Below are 18896 nucleotides of genomic sequence, written 5' to 3'. Positions count from 1 at the left end.
GGCTAACATAGATAAGAATAATGGGTTGATATAAGGTATAAGAGTTAGCAAGAAGCCTGAGCTAATGAGTCAATCAGTTTATATCTAATGTAGACTCTCTGTGTGATATTCTTTGGGACTTGCTGGCTGTAGGAACTGGGCAGGACAGATATCCCAACAAGCAGGTTACAGAAGACTTTGTGAATTTGAGGGAGGAGGGAGTCAAGCTGAGGGACATGTGAGCAGATTGAGGAAGAGAGTAGGGTGGAAATGTAATTACTGCAATTATGTATGGCATTGTCAAAATAATGTTGGTTTACTAAACAAACTTCCTTCCCTCTCTCTTCTTCTCCCTCAGCTAGGCATCTAAAGTAAGACCATCCTTGCATCATGTCAGGGTTTTTGTTGGAAAAACAAAATGTTACCCATACTAAGTAATTATATTTGTCTCAATATTCTTGATAACCAGTCCTGGGTATTTAAATCATTATATACTCAATGAATGTGCTGACAAGCAAAATATAAAATTTAAAGAAATAAACTAAATCTACAAATGTATACAACAAATAATAGATAAGTCAGTAATTAAAATTTAAGTTAAAAACCTCAAGACTATATCAAGTTGATTTTATTGGTGAATTTATTGCATGTCTAAGAAAAAATGTAAGAGAAGAATCTATTGTCATTAAAAAATAAATTCACTTATACCAAAAAAAAAAAAAAAAAAGAAAATCTTTGCTAATATGCCAGTGGGTAAAAATAGAAAACTCTCTTGCTGCTACAAATGATTTATGTCTATTGATGATATGTTTGGGAAAAAGTAATTACTGACTTTTGATATTCTTTAATTTCTCTTGTCAGTGTACATCATTATTTTATCCACTTTGAAAAATTGTTATAATTTTTATAATTTCAGAGTCTTTTGGGAAAGAGGACCTTCTTATACCATCTGTAATAATAATAATAGCTTTCTCATGATCTGTGCCATTGCATAATTTGACTTAAAAAGACTCCCAACAACTAAGAAGAAAAAAAAAAGAAAAATTCCAGATGCTTTTTGAAATCTAGAAAATGGAAAAGGCAATTTTGCTAGGTTTATATTAACATGAAAGCAAAGCCAGATCCACCCCAAAAGTAAGTAATTTGATATCTGTGGTATGAATGAATGCAAATGTCAATGGCAAAATACTGTATACTATAATAAAGGGGGGTTTATGCCTGGGATGTAAGGCTGATTGAACACATCCAAATAAACTAAGACTATCACACCAACAAAATAAAGGATAAAAATCCTAAGACTGTCAAGAGATACAGAGGGAGCTAGATGAATGGCTAATGAAGCACTTTGAAATGAACCTGATAGTGAACATCCATGGTATAGTGTTTTAGCATTTCGGTCCACAGATGTTAGTTGTGTATAAAGACTTGTTCTAGGGACCTGTGCAGTCTAGGTTTAAGCCACTATGACACAAGGTAGCTTTATATGAAAGGAGGGATACTCAATTGAGAAAATGCCTCTAGATGATCTGGCTGGAGGACATTGTTTTAATTAGGGATTAATGGAAAAGTGTCTGGCCAAATTTGTGTGGTGCCATGCCTTGACTAGTATTTCTGGGTTCTGTAAGAAAACAGGCTGAAAAAGGAATGATGAGCAAAGAATTAAGTATAATTCTTCCATGACTGCTGTGTCAGTTCCTGCCTCAAATTTCCTGCCCTGTTTGAGTTCTTGTCCTGATTTTCTTCATTTATAAACATGATTTGTAATTGCAAATCAAATAAACACGTTCCTTTCTAAGTTTCTTTGGTCATGGTGCTTATCACAACAATAGTAACCCTAATTACAATAGGCCCATGTAATCATAAATGTCAGTGTTGGCTTATAATTATATTAGGTGTAATTCTGGTTTATATGCTTCAAATGATTCCATGTAATGAGCAATACTGCTGTTCATTTTTTTAAAAAAAAATATTTATTTATTATGTATACAGTGTTCTGCCTCAATTTATGCACGCAGGCCAAACGAGGACACCAGACCATATATATCGAGTCACCTTATAGTTGCTGAGAATTTAACTTAGGACCTCTGAAAGAACAGTCGGTGCTCTTAACCTCTGAGCCAACTCCCCAGCCCCTGCTGTACATTTTCTAATAGGAGAGAAAAATGAACTTTAGCTTCTTGGATTTCATTTGTGAGGTGCTAGTGGACACCCCTTCATGTTTCTCACTGCCTCCTTTATCTATTGTGACAATAGTGAGCTCCTTCAGATAGTTCCTCAATAACTGGCTCAATGTGTAACTCACTGGGAACAAGGAATTAAAATATTTTCCTAGTAGTAACTACTAAAATAGAAAAGGGGTTTTGATACCTATTATTAATGCACACATCCAGTAAGTGTGGGGTACCATATATAATCATGTGAAAGATTGAATTTACAGGAAGGAAAGTCAATTTCCTGGTACCAGAAGAGGCAATTATTCTGCTAGATCTGAGTTCTGTTCCCCCAGAGGAGAGTTGATCGGTATATATATATATATATATATATAAACAGTTTTTCAAAAAGAACTGAGATGTAAACAGTCATTAGCAAGAACAAGTTCTGAATCCCTTTTACATTAGAAAAATATAGAACATATTAATATATTTTCACTCAGGATCAAGATGGTGATGTGCAAACCCACAGAGACAGCTGACCTGATCTAGTGGCAGCTCACAGACTCTAGACTGACAGCTGGGGATATTGCATGGAACCGAACTAAACCTTCTGAAGGTAGATGACAGTTATAAGGCTTGATCTGTTCAGGGGCTCCTGAGAGTGGAACAAGGACCTATGTCAGGTTCATGAACTGGCTTTTTGGAGCTTATTCCTATCATGGGATACCTAGCTCAGCCTTGAAACAGGGATGAGGAATTTGGTCCTACCTTACCTTGGTTTGCCAGACTTTGTTGACTCCCCAAGGAAGGGCTTACCCCATCTGAGGAGTGGATGATGAATGGGAAGGGCAGTGAGGGGAAACAGAATTTTGTATGTAAAATAAAAAAATAAAAATAACCAAAAAGATGTTTTTATTCAGATAGGTAATGATAATGGCCCAACAAATTTCAACATGGGATCAGAGATACTACCACTGATTGGAATGGTACAACTAGTATGTATAGAAATAAAGACAATTAAAATGTCTTGAGACTCCATAGTTGTAAAGAGGGACAATATATTTTTGTTTCTACTAGCATTCAAAAGAGAGACAATTTCCAGATTAATCACCCACTTAGTGTAAAAAGGCACTAATTCAGAATTCTTTGTCCCTGTTTCATTGAGGATTTAGGAAATGAGGGGCTGTTGACTCTGATATTGCTGTAATAGTCACAAAAGCCATTGTGCCTTGAGAAACTTTGAAGGAGGTTTATATCTTGCTATATAAAATTAGAATGTCATAGTGAGTATACAGTTTCACAGAACAGCTTGAGGAAGAAAAGGTTATTATTGAATGTGAAGGAGATCTTTTAGGTAAAAGAACTATTTTGTATTAGCATCTTTATTATTCAATAGCTTTACCCCTTAAGTGGCTCCTATTCCACTATTGTACAGAGATTGCCTTATTGTATAGAGATGCTTGCTGATCACAAAGAAGATGTCTTTCAAATTCTGTATGATTTAACTTCTCAAGATTTTCAATCAATTTACTATTCTCCAGGTTCCTCAGCTCTGACCTAACTCCTTACCATCACAGTTGTTAATGCATCTGAAATGCTTTGTATTCGAAAATGCAGTCTTTTGAATTGTCAATAGATATAATTTGGAAAAAGTCACCCTGTACTTATCAGACATTCTAATTTTTGTGCTATTCTTTATCAACAATAGTGCTAAAAGATCATTTTATCTATCACAAGATGTTCTAATAGCTTCTATGTTAACCCCCACACATTCAGCAATTTTCCTGAACCTCTCACATAAGTGAAGAACAGTTGCTTTTATACTATTTATCACATCAATCAAAATCAACACACCATCATCATTTTCAGCATCTTTTAGATATAGGAAGGCAAATAAAAGTGCTGAACAGAGATCAATGTGTAAACAAGGTATTCATTTCAAATTAATAAAGAGGTTTTTGTTTTAATTTTTTCTAGCTAGTTGTAGATAAGATATGAGGAAACATCTGGCAGCTGTCTCATCCCTTAAACTAAAATGGCCCATAATTTAAATGGCCTTTACCTGTGGATCATACATTAATTAATTAATTTCTGCTATGAACAATGCATGTAATATTGCTAGCTGCATCAAACATCTGCCACCTTAATTCTCCAAAATGAAGGTCTTAATATTTGTCTGCTACAGATTCCTGGAGCAAAATATCCTTGTTGTATACTAAAAGGAACAGAAGCTATCACAGGGACTCATCCTATCTCTCTATGACCACTATGCTACAATAAAGAAATAATCACTTTAGCAGCTTTACAAAGTCTCATACTCATTATCATTTGTCTAAGTTTGTTTTCCAATTTTAATAAAATAAGAATAATTTTATTATATTTTAGTAAAACAAACCAACAGAGGCTACAAAAGGAAGTTTACAATTCCAGGTTACAGTTTATCATTGCATAGAAGTCAAAGGAAAAGGAACCCAAGCACCTAGTTAGACTTCATCTACAGTCAACAACATAGAACAGTGAATTAACTAATGTTTCTCTGTGTTCAGTTAGCTCTCTCTTTACTTTCAGTGTAGAACCTAGCCACAAAACTCTAACATACAGATACATGATTTCTCTTTTTACCAGACTCAAACCAATAAAGAAAATAACTCACAAGCATGCCCGCATGCCAACCTAATCCAGATAATGCCTTTTTAAAACATCCTTCCCTGGTGAAGGATGTGTTAAGTAAACAATAAAAATTAATCACCACACTATTAAAAATAAATTGTACCTTACAAATTAGTTGCACTCTTGCCACCAAATTATGGAAGAATGATGCTTCTTCTATTCTAACCTCCTTTCTCCCTGAATGTTTCTCTAGAGTTGTCAATGACATCTTCATTGCTTAGATATATTACAATAAACTAGGTACTTTCAAATGAACTGTCTAAGGTAGAAATGGAAACTGTATTTAATATTGATGGCAACACCAATATTACATGTGAATCAGCTGGATAAAGGGAGGCCATTTTCATTCTGGACATCTACCTTTTTCATACAAGATGTCATCAGTGTTTATGCCTTCATTTAGATGCCCAATGCAAGGTCGACAAATATTCTTTTTATGTGTGTACAGTTAGTATTTGAGCAGTCTTGCTTTGCTTATCCTACTGACAAATGGCAATTTCATTTTCATGATACAGATTTATTGGAAAGATATGCTTGTAAGATATAGTGAATATAACCCTTGAATTCTGGATCTTTCCTAATGATATTCAGACAAAGGTCCGAGACTCTGAAATAAATAAGATAATATTTATCCCAAATTTTCCTTATTCAGTCCAACTGGGTGGCACTTTTAGTTGTCACTGTATATACATGAGACTTCTGTCATTTACCTGACAGTAGGGCAAAGCAAAAAGGCCAAATGTAAAGGACAGACTTCTGAAACTGTAATAGTCATTTTGTCATCAAATGTGACATTACTTAATGAGATTTGCTGTAATATTCCCTTGAGAAGTACTCCCTACAGTTGAGAGCAAAATGACTATATTAAGCCTTTTATTGTTTCAAAAAAGGCCATGAATTGGTGTATGATAGATGTCTATGCAGAATAAATTCTGTCTTGTTGTTGGGGTTTCTGTCCTTCCTGGTTCCTGCAATTGTTATTTCCCAAAGAAATCACACAGAGGTCTACATTAGTTATAAACAGATTGGCCCATTAGCTCAGGCTTCTTATTAACTCTTTTAACTTATATTAGCCCATTTTTCTAGTCTATGCTTGCCCCGTGGCTTGGTACCTTATTCAACGATTCAGTCACATCTTACCTCATCTGTCTCTGGGTCATGACTGCGGACTAAGACTTTCTTCCACGGATTCTCCTGTTCTCTTGCCTGGCTACTGGCCAATCAGCATTTATTTAAAATATAATTGACAGAATACAGAACATTGTCCCACATCACTTCCCCCTCTAAAAAAAAAAAACAAGAACTCTGAATCTAATATCCTTTGTTTTGCTTTTCTCCTGAATATTATCCATAACAACTTGTAACCAACATTCTAAACAAAAGAAAATATCCATAGTCCATTTTTTGGGAATGTGGGCATAGTTTTCCAGGATAGTTCCTTCTTGTTGGGGGAGCTGATAATCTTATGGAGAACTAAAGAAAATTTAGAATTATGATAAAGTCATGACTGGAGTAAGTATCATATAAGGCTTGATCATCTCTGGCAGCACTCTTGAATATGTTCTGGATGAAGAACTCTGAATTTGTTGCATCTGTTTCTACCAGAGATTTCTTAGGTGGTCTTCCTTGATCAAACCTGACTTTTCTTAACTCAGAATGAATCCACAGCCTCCCATTTCCTGTGGAAACAAAAGCAAAACCTCTCCTCCAAAGTAACATACCCTTTGACTTCAATAAAGTAAAAGTATATTTAAAATACCTATTTTGGATTACTTAAGCAGCATTTAAAGGTAAATATCTTTTAGCAGCTGTTGCTCCTTTCTCAGCAGTCAAACAATTCAAAGAGAGTATAATAACATACAGTGGTATAGAGGGGGTTGTATTTGTGTTGCTCTCATTGGTTAAAAAACCTGCCTTGGCCTTTTGATAGGGCAGTACATAGATAGGCGGGAAGACAGAATTGAATGCTGGGAGGAAGAAGGCAGGTAGAAAGAGAGCTGCCATGAAGTTGCCAGAGTCAGACATGCTAAATCTTTCCCAGTAAAACACAGCCTCGTGGTTCTACTCAGATTATTAAATATGGGTTAAAGCATGATGTGAGAGTTAGCCAATAAGAGGCTAGAGATAATGGGCCAGGCAGCAATTTAATTAATACAGATATCCATGTGATTATTGTGGGGGTTAAGCTAGCCAGGGGACGGGACACAGCCCACCACACCTCCATACTACAATACAGTATCAAAATTCTCTATGTATTTTTCATCTTTATGTGACTTTATTTTAACCTCTATTTTTTTATTTTTACTTTTAATTTTTGGCTTTTTGAGACAGCATTTCTCTGTGTATCTTTGTACTAGAACTCACTCTCACTGTCCTTGAACTCACAGAGATCCATCTGCCTCTGCCTCCCAAGTACTGTGATAAAACATGTGTATCACTACATCTTGAACTCACAGAAGTCTGTCTGCCTTTGTCTTTCAAGTGTTGGGATTAATAGTGTGTGTCACACCACCAAAATACTCTTTTTTTTTACTTTAAGGAATTTGACCTTTTTCTTTTCTTTCCCAAACCTGTATATATTTTATAAACTCTAAACCATTTAGAAATTTTCTTTGCCTTTGAATCTATATTTATTGTATATATCTTTTTTTTTCTGACTACATGAGTCTTTAATTTGCTAAGCAATATGGAGAGGATTAAAGACATGGCTTTAATGGCTGGACCCACCCTATTCCTTAGCTTTCTGAGATTCCAGCCTCATGGCAGAAGTATCGCTATAGCCATGGTTACTGCCACAACTCTATGGTGTTTCAAGGTCCCTGCCAGCAAGCAGGCTGCAGCAGTCCACTCAAATGCTCTGTAGATAGGCCTCCTGCTTGAAAGAGTCAGAGTTTGTGCCTGGCATTTTATTTTATTTTTTTACACTGAAAATTTTATTGAATAATACTATTTTATTGATCTTTATTGAGCTCTATAACTTTCTCTGCTCCCCTCCCTGCCTCTAACCTCCCCATTTCAATTCTCTCCCAAGGTCCCCATGTTCCCAATTTACTCAGGAGATCTTGTCTTCTTCTACTTTCTACTTCCCATGTAGATTAGATCTATGGAGGTCTCTCTTTGTGTCCTCACTGTTACCTAAGTTCTTTGGAATTGTGGTTTGTAGGCTGGTTTTCTTTGCTTTATGTTTAAAAACCACCTATGAGTGGGTACATGTGATAATTTTCTTTCTGTGTCTGGATTACTTTACTCAAAATAATGTTTTCTATCTCCATCTATTTTCCTGGAAAATTCAAGATGTCATTATTTTTTTTCTGCTGTGTAGTACTCTGTTGTGTAAATGTACCACATTTTCCTTATCCATTCTTTGGTCAAGGGGCATTTAGGTTGTTTTCAGGTTCTGTCTATTACAAACAAAGCTGCTATGAACATAGTTTGAGCACATGTCCTTGTGGCACGATTGAGCATCCTCTGTATATATACTCAAAAGTGTTATTACTGGGTCTTGAGGAAGGTTGATTCCTAATTTTTTGAGAAATTGCCACACTGACATCCAAAGGGGTTGCACCAGTTTGCATTCCACCAGCAATGCAGAAGTGTTCCCTTTACCCCACAACCTCACTCCTGCATAAATTGTCTTCAGTGTTTTTGATCTTGGCCATTCTTATGGGTGTAAGATGGGATCTCAGAGTTGTTTTGATTTGCATTTCTCTGATGACTAATAATGTTGAACATTTACTTAAGTGTCTTTCAGCCATTTTAGATTGCTCTGTTGAGAGTTCTCTGTTTAGGCCTGTACTCCATTTTTTTATTGGATCATGTGTTCTTTTGGGGACCAATTTTTTGTGTTCTTTGTATATTTTGGAGATCAGACCTCTGTCTGATGTGGGGTTAGTGAAGATCTTTTCCAATTTTGTAGGCTGTTGTTTTGTATTTCTGACCATATCCTTTGCTTTATAGAAGCTTTTCAGTTTCAGGAGGTCCCATTGATTAATTGTTTCTTTCAGTGTCTGTGCTGCTGGGATTATAATTAGGAACTGATCTCCTGTGCCAATGCGTTCACTTGTATTTCCAACTATCTCTTCTAAAGTCCAGTGTGGCTGGCTTTATGTTTAGGCATTTGATCCATTTGGACTTGAGTTTTATGCATAGTGATAGATATGGGTCTGTTTTCATTCTCCTACCTGTTGATATCCAGATATGCCAGCACCACTTGTTAAATATGCTTCCTTTCTTCCATTTGCTATTTCTTGCTTCTTTGTCAAAATCAGGTGTTTGAAAATGTGTGGATTGATATCTGGGTTTTCTATTCAGTTCCATTTGTCCTCCTGTCTGTTATTATGCCAATACCAGGCTGCTTTCAGTACTGAAGTTAATAGGTGAAACAGTGATTTAATTAATACCATTTCTGTGTGGTTATTTTGGGGCTGAACAGTCAGGAACAAACAAGTAGTCTCCCAGAACAAATTGGTGCCAAACGTATAAGCAGCTTCCTTCCAAATTTCTGCGCCATCATGGTCGATTAAGTCCATATAAAATAAAAGCTTAAAAAAGTTATTCTAGACACAAAAAACAACAAAGTTAAGCATTTTCTTGGGTGGGCTATGTTTGCTAAAAGCAAGCATAGGCATGATGCTTTTAAGAGGCTTCCTGACTCAGTTGTAGCAGCAAAAACAGCACAGCTTAAAAATGGTGGCTTTCTGGTTCACCAGCACAAAGGACTCTGAATCTTTTATGAAATTCAACTATGGGTCACTTGAAATAGGTTTGTGGGCCCAGGTGCCTGTATGCCCTCTTGGGGTTACAAGAAAGTAGCTGAGACCAGGCCTGCAGCTCAACACCACCCACCGGGGCAGATGGTGGGATGAAATCTGCAAGGAATGCACAGGCAGGAGAGCATGGTGGATTCCCACTGCCACACAGAGATATTTCCAGGCTGTGCTTTGAGCTATGTTACAGATTTTTTTTTTATTCAGATAAAAAGGATTTATGTGCTGCATGTTGCTTCTAAGAGTTGAGGTGGTGAGGATGGCTCCCACCAGGCAGTATCAGAGGCAGTAAACATTCTTTCTACAGGTTGAACTGTGTGGAACCAACAGGCAGGGCCATGGTGGCCCTAACCATGAATGCTTAGCATTAAAAAAAAAAGTTCTAGTCAGGAAAGGATTACAGATATGCCATAAACACAAATCCAGATTTTAAAAAAAAAATATATCTCTAAATGGGCCACCATATGTAGTAGAATCGGTGGCAGGCTGCTTGTCATCCCAGCCGCCCAGCTAGTTTACACCCAAAATAACCACATAGAAATTATATTAATTAAATTACTGCCTGGCCCATTAAATCTAGCCTTTTCTTGGACAACTCTCACATTGATCTACCCTATTCTAGTAATTTCTGTATTACCACAAGGTTGTAGATTACTGGGAAGATTCTAACCAATGTCCGTCTCAGGTCAGAGATTCATGGCATCTGCCATAATTTCCTTCTTCCCAGCATTCTGTTCTGTCTACTCCACCCACCTAAGGGCTCTCCTATCAAAAGGCCAAGGCAGTTTCTTTATTCAACCAATGAAAGCAACACATTCTACATTAACAGTGTTGGATAAATGTATGTAGGCTTAGGAGAGAAAAGAAAATGAGTATAGAGAGTTACAAAAGAAGTAAATGGTTCAAAAAAAAACAAAATCTTTAAAGAAAAAAGCAAACTTGTAAAAAAAAGGAATAAAGAAACATAAGCCACATAAAGATGGAATATACACAGAAAGTCTTGATTACATATTTTTTTTATCTGCTGAGAGACATTTGATTCTGCGGACTGTTAGGCTAAACCAACATCTATGCTTTAAAGGTTTTTTGACTTCAAAATTTGAGTCTAAGTATATATACATATGACCTGTTTTCACAGTATATATTCCTTTGGAAAACAGGTTGTTCTTTTGTTTCCACAAAAGATGAGAACCTGTGGAATTCTTCCTGACTAATGTGATTTAGTGGAACATGATCCCGAAAGGTCACCTTAAGCACCCCCAAAAAATTACCTCACACAAACAAAAGCAGAAAGCAGTTTAGAGAGAACTACATCCATATTCTCAAATATTGTGTATAAATGTTTCTTTACATTTAAATATGGATATGCTACGGAGATTTTCATTGGTATGGATCTTGGTTTATTGAAAAGAAATTAAGGTTAATTTTGTTATATATATATTTCTGCTCTTGATTAAGGAATTGCATTTGTGCATCTTATGTATAATAAAGTAACAAGTAAATAGTCACTTATAAGAGTCAAGCTTGTAGTCATGTTAGATTTCTAGATGTACAGAGATGCATTTCAGTTAAATAGATATTCTTGAAATCTTTCAAAGACATTCCAAATATGGTATTTAAAATGTTTTAATAAAATAGAACTTTTCATGACAGGAGACACATCTGCTCCTGGAAGCATCAATTACTTCAAGAAGAGGGTGGTCATAAAAGAGGCTCCTTATAGAGTTTGCTAGCCATTTTTGCAAGAAGCTGCTCTATCCTGGACTTCTTGATGTTATGCTGCATGAACTAGACATGCAGGATACACAGAAAAGAACTGTTGAATGTGTTTAAAGGTGAGGCGATCCTTCAGGGTTCCTGCTTCATGAAAGTCTGCCAGACATTCGGCAGAACACAGAAGAAAGAAACTGATGGCATTTGTCATTATAGGGCAAAATAGATCTTCAAATTTCCTGCTTCATTGAAAATTCTACTGAGTACCCTGTGCTTGTAGGCTGAAGATGGATCCTTCAATGATACAGGAGAACTTTGGGTGATTGTACAGGCATCAATATGTTTCTGTAAATTTTAGAGTTTGGAAGTTGCTTACAGTGCACTTTCTGTATACTTAGATAATAGTATATCCTTCTGGAGTCTTTGATGGAGTTGAAGAATAGATACTTATAATTTTCCTTAGGTATAATAAAAGATAAAGTAGATATAAATATTGCAACTATAATTCTTGCTTGATAACTGTTGTGTTTTATGTAAATACTATGTTAAAGAAAAAGCACTCCTTTTTATTTAAATAGAAAACAGGAGGTGATGTGGGATTCTACTCTGTATGCTGTGAATAACATTGGTTAATTAAGAAACTGCATTTGGCTTAAAGCAGGGCAGAGCAGTGCAAGGAAAGGTAAATTAAACTGAATGCTGGTAGAAAAAAGGTGGAGTCTAAGAAACACCATGCAGTTCCCACCAGGAACAGACATGCTGGAAAATTGCTGGTAAGCCACAGCCACATGGAGATATAAAGATTAATAAAAGTTGGTTAAATTAAGAAGTAAGTGTTGTGTGTGGAGCGGCGGGCTACGTTCCTGCCTGGTTCCCACACGGCTAGCTTAGCCCCGGAAATAATTACACAAAAACTGTATTCTTTTAAACAGTGCTTGGCCCATTAGTTTTAACCTCTTATTGGCTAGCTCTTACATATTGATCTAACCCATTTCTAATATTCTGTGAAGCACCATGAACTGGATAACCAGGAAAGATCTTAATCTGCATCTGTCTGGAGTGGGAGAATCATGGTAACTCCTGACTCGGCTTCTTTCTCCCAGCATTCTGTTCTGTCTACTCCACCTATCTAAGCTGCTGTCCTATCAAAAGGGCCAAGGCAGTTTCTTTATTAATTAACCAATTAGAGCAACAGATAGATGCACTCCCACATAGTTTCGCCTTTTAAGGTTTTCACTTTAACATAGTAAGATTACATATAACAAAACAGTTATCAAAAAAGAATTACATTTACAATATTTATATCTATTTTATTTTTTATCATAACTAAGGAAAACTATAATTATCTATTCAACTCCATCAAAGACGTCAGAAGGATATAATAGTACCCAAGTAAACAAGAAATAAGAAACTTCAAACTCTAGAAATGACAGAGACATCTCTTTTAATAAAATTCTAGTCTAGAAATGGAGACAAGGGCTTCAAGATATCAGTATAGTGGGTCATTAAATGTATTCACTGTGTGATGACAGAAAGACTGATAATGCCGGGCGGTGGTGGCACACGCCTTTAATCCCAGCACTCGGGAGGCAGAAGCTGGGGGATCTCTGTGAGTTCGAGACCAGCCTGGTCTACAAGAGCTAGTTCCAGGACAGGCTCCAAAAAAACCACAGAGAAACCCTGTCTCGAAAAACCAAAAAAAAAAAAAAAAAAGAAAGACTGATAACATAGAACCTAAAATAGCTAAAATCATTAAGAAATCATTTACATTTATTGAACTATGTATCCTTACTTCTTGTGCTACATAATTTAAACTACTAGGGCTTTTTAAATAATTTTATCCTACAGGCTGTACATATGTCTCAGTAGTTAAGGCCACTGGGTACTCTTTCAGAGGATGCAGGCCAGATTACATTACCACCGTGAATGCTCACCACTGTCTGAAATTATAGTTCCTGAGCACCGAATATCTTCAGGCCTCTGTGGGAATTAGGCGTTTATGTGTAACACAGACATATATGCTGGCAAAACAACTGTAAACATGAAATTAAAAATATACTTTAAAAACTTTAAAATCAATAGGTCTTTTCCAATAGTGTTTTAATTATACATAGTTCCTTATGTTTCTCTATAAATTTTACCATTGATTTTTCAATTTCTCCCACATAAAACAAAAAAACCTAAAATATCATAGGAGTTTTACTAAGCAGGAATATAAGACTTTTTAAAAAAAAACTAATTTACTTTATAAATCTTTATCTTCACTTGTTAAATTTGTTTACATTATATTTGTTTGCTACATAAATAAGATAATTTTCTTTTTATGTAAATTTTATACTATATATTTTGATCATTTTATTCCCCTCCAAATTCTTTCAAGACCCCTCCTACATCCTTCCAAAAATATCATTGAATTTATTTTGTATTGGTCATCCATTTCTGAGTATGACACCTGATCTTAAGTGTGGTTTGTATGCTTATTGAGACAGTTGTAGAAAACTAGTATTTCATTTGTGAATAGTTATCAGTTGGAGATAGCTTCTGGATTAAGGATGTGAGTTTATGTGAGTTTCCCCTGTCAAGGCTGGGACCAAATCTTGACGAGACCCCTGTTGATCCTTTCTGTGTTGCCAATCTTTGTGAGTTCATATGTTCTTCAGTCTTCTGTTTTGAAGGCCTTGTTTCTTTGTTGTCACCCATCCTCTCTGGCTCTTATAGTCTTATTTTTTCCATAGTGTTTCATGAGCACTGAGTGGAGGGATTTGATGGATATATCTCATTTATGATGGAATGTTCCAAAATGCCTCATGCTCTGCACATTGTCTAGCTGTAATTCTCTATATTTATTCCCATCTACTGAAGGAGAGAGCTTTTCTGATTATGGTTGAGGAAGACACTGATCTATGAATAAAGCAGAATATCAGTTAGAGCCATTTTATTGCTATGTTCCTTTATCATAACAGTGGTATTTAATTTTCCCCTAAATCCATGGTATCAATTCAGATCTCCAGTATGTGTATCAGTGAGTTGAATGAAAGTAATCAAAACATTGAATTTTATGCTTTGTTAGGTGGATATTGACTAATGAGAGAAAAGATTAGACTATTCTAGTTTTATTTCTTTTTGATACTATGATAAACACCTTATTCAAAAATAACTTGTAAAGGTAAAATTTTATTTTAGTTTGTAGTTTAGAGCCCATCATGGAGGGATGAAATTCAAGATCTCAATGCAGGAACATAGAGACAGTAACTGAAGCAGAGATAATAGAGGAGGGATGCTTATTGGCTTGCTTTGTCTGACTAGCTCAAAATTTTTGGTTGCATAGTCCAGTCTCACCTGTCCAGAAGTGGTACGTTGGACAATGGTCTGGTCCTGCTAACATCAACCATTTAAGAGAAAAATTGCTCCAGAGTTCAATATCATTAATAGAGTACTTCAATTGAGGTTTCCTCTTCCCAGTTGACTCTTGCAGTAGAATATTTATTTACACTGTATGAAGATGTATTGGTATGATTGGTGTAACAAGGGCTTAATAGTTGATCACTGGGCAGGATAGATGGTGGGGTTTCCAGGGAGAGAGAGGAAGAGGAGGAGGAATCTATGCATGTACATTGTATCAGGCAGATACCTTGGAGACAATGAAGAGATAAGACATATGATACAGAATAAAGGTAGGTGGTATAATGTAGACTAATAGAAACATGTCAATTAAGTTAAAAGAACTAGTTAGAAAAACAGCCTAAGCTAAGGCTAAAAGTTAGTAATTAATAAGTCTTTGTGTCATTATTACAGAGAGGGAAGTTCTGATGAGAAAATTTATTACATACTCTAGTTGTCATTTTGAAAACAAACAAAAAAAGAAAAAAACAAGAACAATGAACAACAAAATGGGAGAAGATTCATAACTAAAAGTATAACCTGTTTTCCTGTAAGGTATATAACCCTGGTGTTGGAGCAAGTATGTAAATTCTTTATTCATTATGGCTGTTTAGGGGGTTGGGTCACTTATAGGTACATGATAAATTCTAAATTTCATTATGAAAAAAAACCATTATTGGTTTGTTTGATTTCTGTCTGCATTGTTTCTTTTGTTTTAAAATTCACCTTTGTTGTACTAATGTAACAATGTAATCTTTCAAAGGATTTTTATGTGTGTGCTCCAGGGAACTGATTGAACTGATGGCTTCACTGATACTAGGTAATCATTCTACCAAGCCATGAAATACCTTTTTATATGCCATCTTGGAAAATACTTACCTTGAAATTTGTTTTTCTAGATTCTTAAATCTGTTGTTTTAGTTATCTCCCTTTTGCTACAATAAATTCCTGTTATAGAGTATACCAAGAGGAGAAAATGTTTATTTCATTGTCAATTCCAGGTGATAGTCCATCATTTGAGGGTCCTCATTATGCTTGTTTCTATCTCTGTTCTTTTGCCTACCATTTTTTTAAAAAGTCTTCTGCTCACTATACACACACACACACACACACACACACACACACACACACACACACATATATATATATCCTCTGGATTATAATATCTTTTGTATATAATTTCCCAAGGAAATCACATGCCATTTATTGACTATATAGGTTCTTTTTGGAAAACAAACACAAAATAACTATGAATTTCTGTTTATTCCATCTATGAACTGTCATATATATGTATACTGTAAACTTATAAATGACAGTAAATTAATCCAGTTGGAGAGCTGTGATATCTGATATTTATAGAAGAAAAAGTTAATTGACAGCGTAAGAGTAAAAATATTCAGAATATCTCATAATAGCTGTATACCTAGGAAGTTATTTACTGATTTTTATTATTTTATTGAAAAAATTTCCACCTCCTCCCCGCCTCCCATTTCCCTCCCAATCCTCCCACTTCTCTCCCCCACCCCCCACTCAATTCCCCCTCCCTCTCGAGTCTGAGAGCAGTCCAGATTCCCTGCCCTCTGGGAAGTTCAAGCCCCCTCCCCCTCCATCCAGGTCCAGAAAGGTGAGCATCCAAACAGGCTAGTCTCCCACAAAGCCAGTTCATGCAGTAGGATCAAAACTCAGTGCCGTTGTCCTTGACTTCTCATCAGCTTTCATTGTCCGCCATGTTCTGAGAGTCCGGTTTCATCCCATGCTTATTCAGTCCCAGTCCAAGTGGTCTTGGCGAGCTCCCAATAGATCAGCTCCACTGTCACAGTGGGTGGGTGCACCCCTCGTGGTCCTGACTCTCTTGCTCATGTTCTCCCTCCTTCTGCTCCTCATTTGGTCCTTGGGAGCTTAGTCCGGTTCTTCTCTCTAGCTTCTCTCTAGCTTATATCTGGTAGAGAAGCCCATTATTCATATGATTAATGACGAAGAGATACATTTTATGTCCTTTCTTGGAGGTCAGGTTCAATTTCTAAGGCTCCTAAATTCCTTCTAAACATATTAATATTGCAAGGGAACAACAATAGCAAGTTAATGGTGATAGCAAAAGCAAGGACATACATGTCTGTTTTATACCATCCCCTGTCCTATCAGGGAATTCATAGAGGGTCTGTTTACAGTAGAAATTTTAGTCAGTTTATAAGATCAATTTGTATGTTAAAATGAAATGTAAAATTTTCATTGCTCAGATCTATAATATGAAAAGCCATTCAGTCTAGGTTTGTTAAACATTCAGCAGTAATTTGTGAAAAAATAATAATTTATTATTCTTATTATTGAAAAAAAAATTCCGCCTCCCATTTCCCTCACCCTCCCCCATCCTCTCACCCTCCCCCCACTCCTTTCCCCCCTCCCTCTCCAGGCTGAAGAGCAGTCAGGGTTCCCTGCCCTGTGGGAAGTCCAAGGTCCTCCCCCCTCCTCCCCCCCCTGCCCATCCAGGTCTAGGAAGGTGAACATCCAAACAGGCTAGTCTCCCACAAAGCCAGTACGTACAGAAGGATCAAAACCCAGTGTCATTGTCCTTGGTTTCTCATCAGTCCTCATTGTCCACCATGTTCAGAGAGTCCAGTTTTATCCAATGCTTTTTCAGACCCAGCCCAGCTGGCCTTGGGGAGCTCCCAATAGATCAGCCCCACTGTCACAGTGGGTGGGTGCACCCCTCGCGGGTCCTGACTTCCTTGCTCATGTTCTCCCTTCTTCTGCACCTCATTTGGACCTTGGGAGCTCAGTCTGGTGCTCCAATGTGGGTCTCTGTCTCTATCTCCATCCATCGCCAGATGAAAGTTCTATGGTGATATGCAAGATATTCATCAGTATGGCTATAGGATAGGGCCATTTCAGGTTCCCTCCCTCAGCTGCCCAAGGAACTAACTGGGGACATATGCCTGGACACCTGCTAGCCCCTCTAGAGTCAAGTCTCTTGCCAACCCTAAGATGGCTCCCTTAATTAGAATATGTGCTTCCCTGCTCCCATATCGACCCTTCCTTTATCCCAACCATCCCATTTCCCCAAGCTCCCCCCAACCTACCCTTCTCATTTTTCTCTTCCCATTTCCCCTTACCCCCATCCCAACCCACCCCCAAGTTCCCAATTTTTGTCCAGCAATCTTTTTTTCTTTTTCTTTTTTTTTTTCTTTTCTTTTCTTTTTTATTTTCGAGACAGGGTTTCTCCGTAGCTTTTCGTTCCTGTCCTGGATCTAGCTCTTGTAGACCAGGCTGGCCTCGAACTCACAGAGATTCACCTGCCTCTGCCTCCCGAGTGCTGGGATTAAAGGCGTGCGCCACCACCGCCCGGCTTGCCCGGGAATCTTGTCTACTTCCAATATCCAGGAGGATGACCATATGTTTTTCTTTGGGTTCACTTTCTTATTTAGCTTCTCTAGGATCACAAATTATAGGCTCAATGTCCTTTATTTATGGCTAGAAACCAATTATGAGTGAGTACATCCCATGTTCATCTTTTTGGTTCTGGGTTACCTCACTCTGGATAGTGTTTTCTATTTACATCCATTTGCATGCAAAATTCAAGATGTAGTTGTTTTTTAACTGCTGAGTAATACTCTAATATGTATATATTCCCTACTTTCTTCATCCATTCTTCCATTGAAGGACATCTAGGTTGTTTCCAGGTTCTGGCTATTACAAATAATGCTGCTGTGAATATAGTTGAACAAATGCTTTAGTAATATGATAGGGCATCTCTTGGGTATATTCCGAACAGTGGTATTGCTGGGTCCAGGGGTAGGTTGATCCCAAATTTCCTGAGAAACTGAAACACTGATTTCCAAAGTGGTTGCACAAGATTGCATTCCCACCAGCAATGGATGAGGGTACCCCGTCCTCCACAGCCTCTCCAGCAAAGGCTATCATTGGAGTTTTTTATTTTAGCCATTCTGACAGGTGTAAGATGATATCTCAAAGTTGTTTTGATTTGCATTTTCCTGATCGCTAAGGAGGTTGAGCATGACCTTAAGTGTCTTTTGGCCATTTGAACTTCCTCTGCTGAGAATTCTCTGTTCAGTTCAGTGCCCCATTTTTCAATTGGGTTAATTAGCATTTTAAAGTCTAGTTTCCTGAGTTCTCTATATACTTTGGAGATCAGACCTTTGTCTGTTATGGGGTTGGTGAAGATCTTCTCCCAGTCAGTAGGTTGCCTTTTTGTCTTGGTGACAGTGTCCTTTGCTTT

The sequence above is a fragment of the Microtus pennsylvanicus genome, chromosome X (assembly GCF_037038515.1).
Source record: "Microtus pennsylvanicus isolate mMicPen1 chromosome X, mMicPen1.hap1, whole genome shotgun sequence".
NCBI classification, from domain to species: domain Eukaryota; kingdom Metazoa; phylum Chordata; class Mammalia; order Rodentia; family Cricetidae; genus Microtus; species Microtus pennsylvanicus.
The sequence above is the reverse complement of the archived record's forward strand: the minus strand, read 5'-3'. Positions refer to the sequence as shown.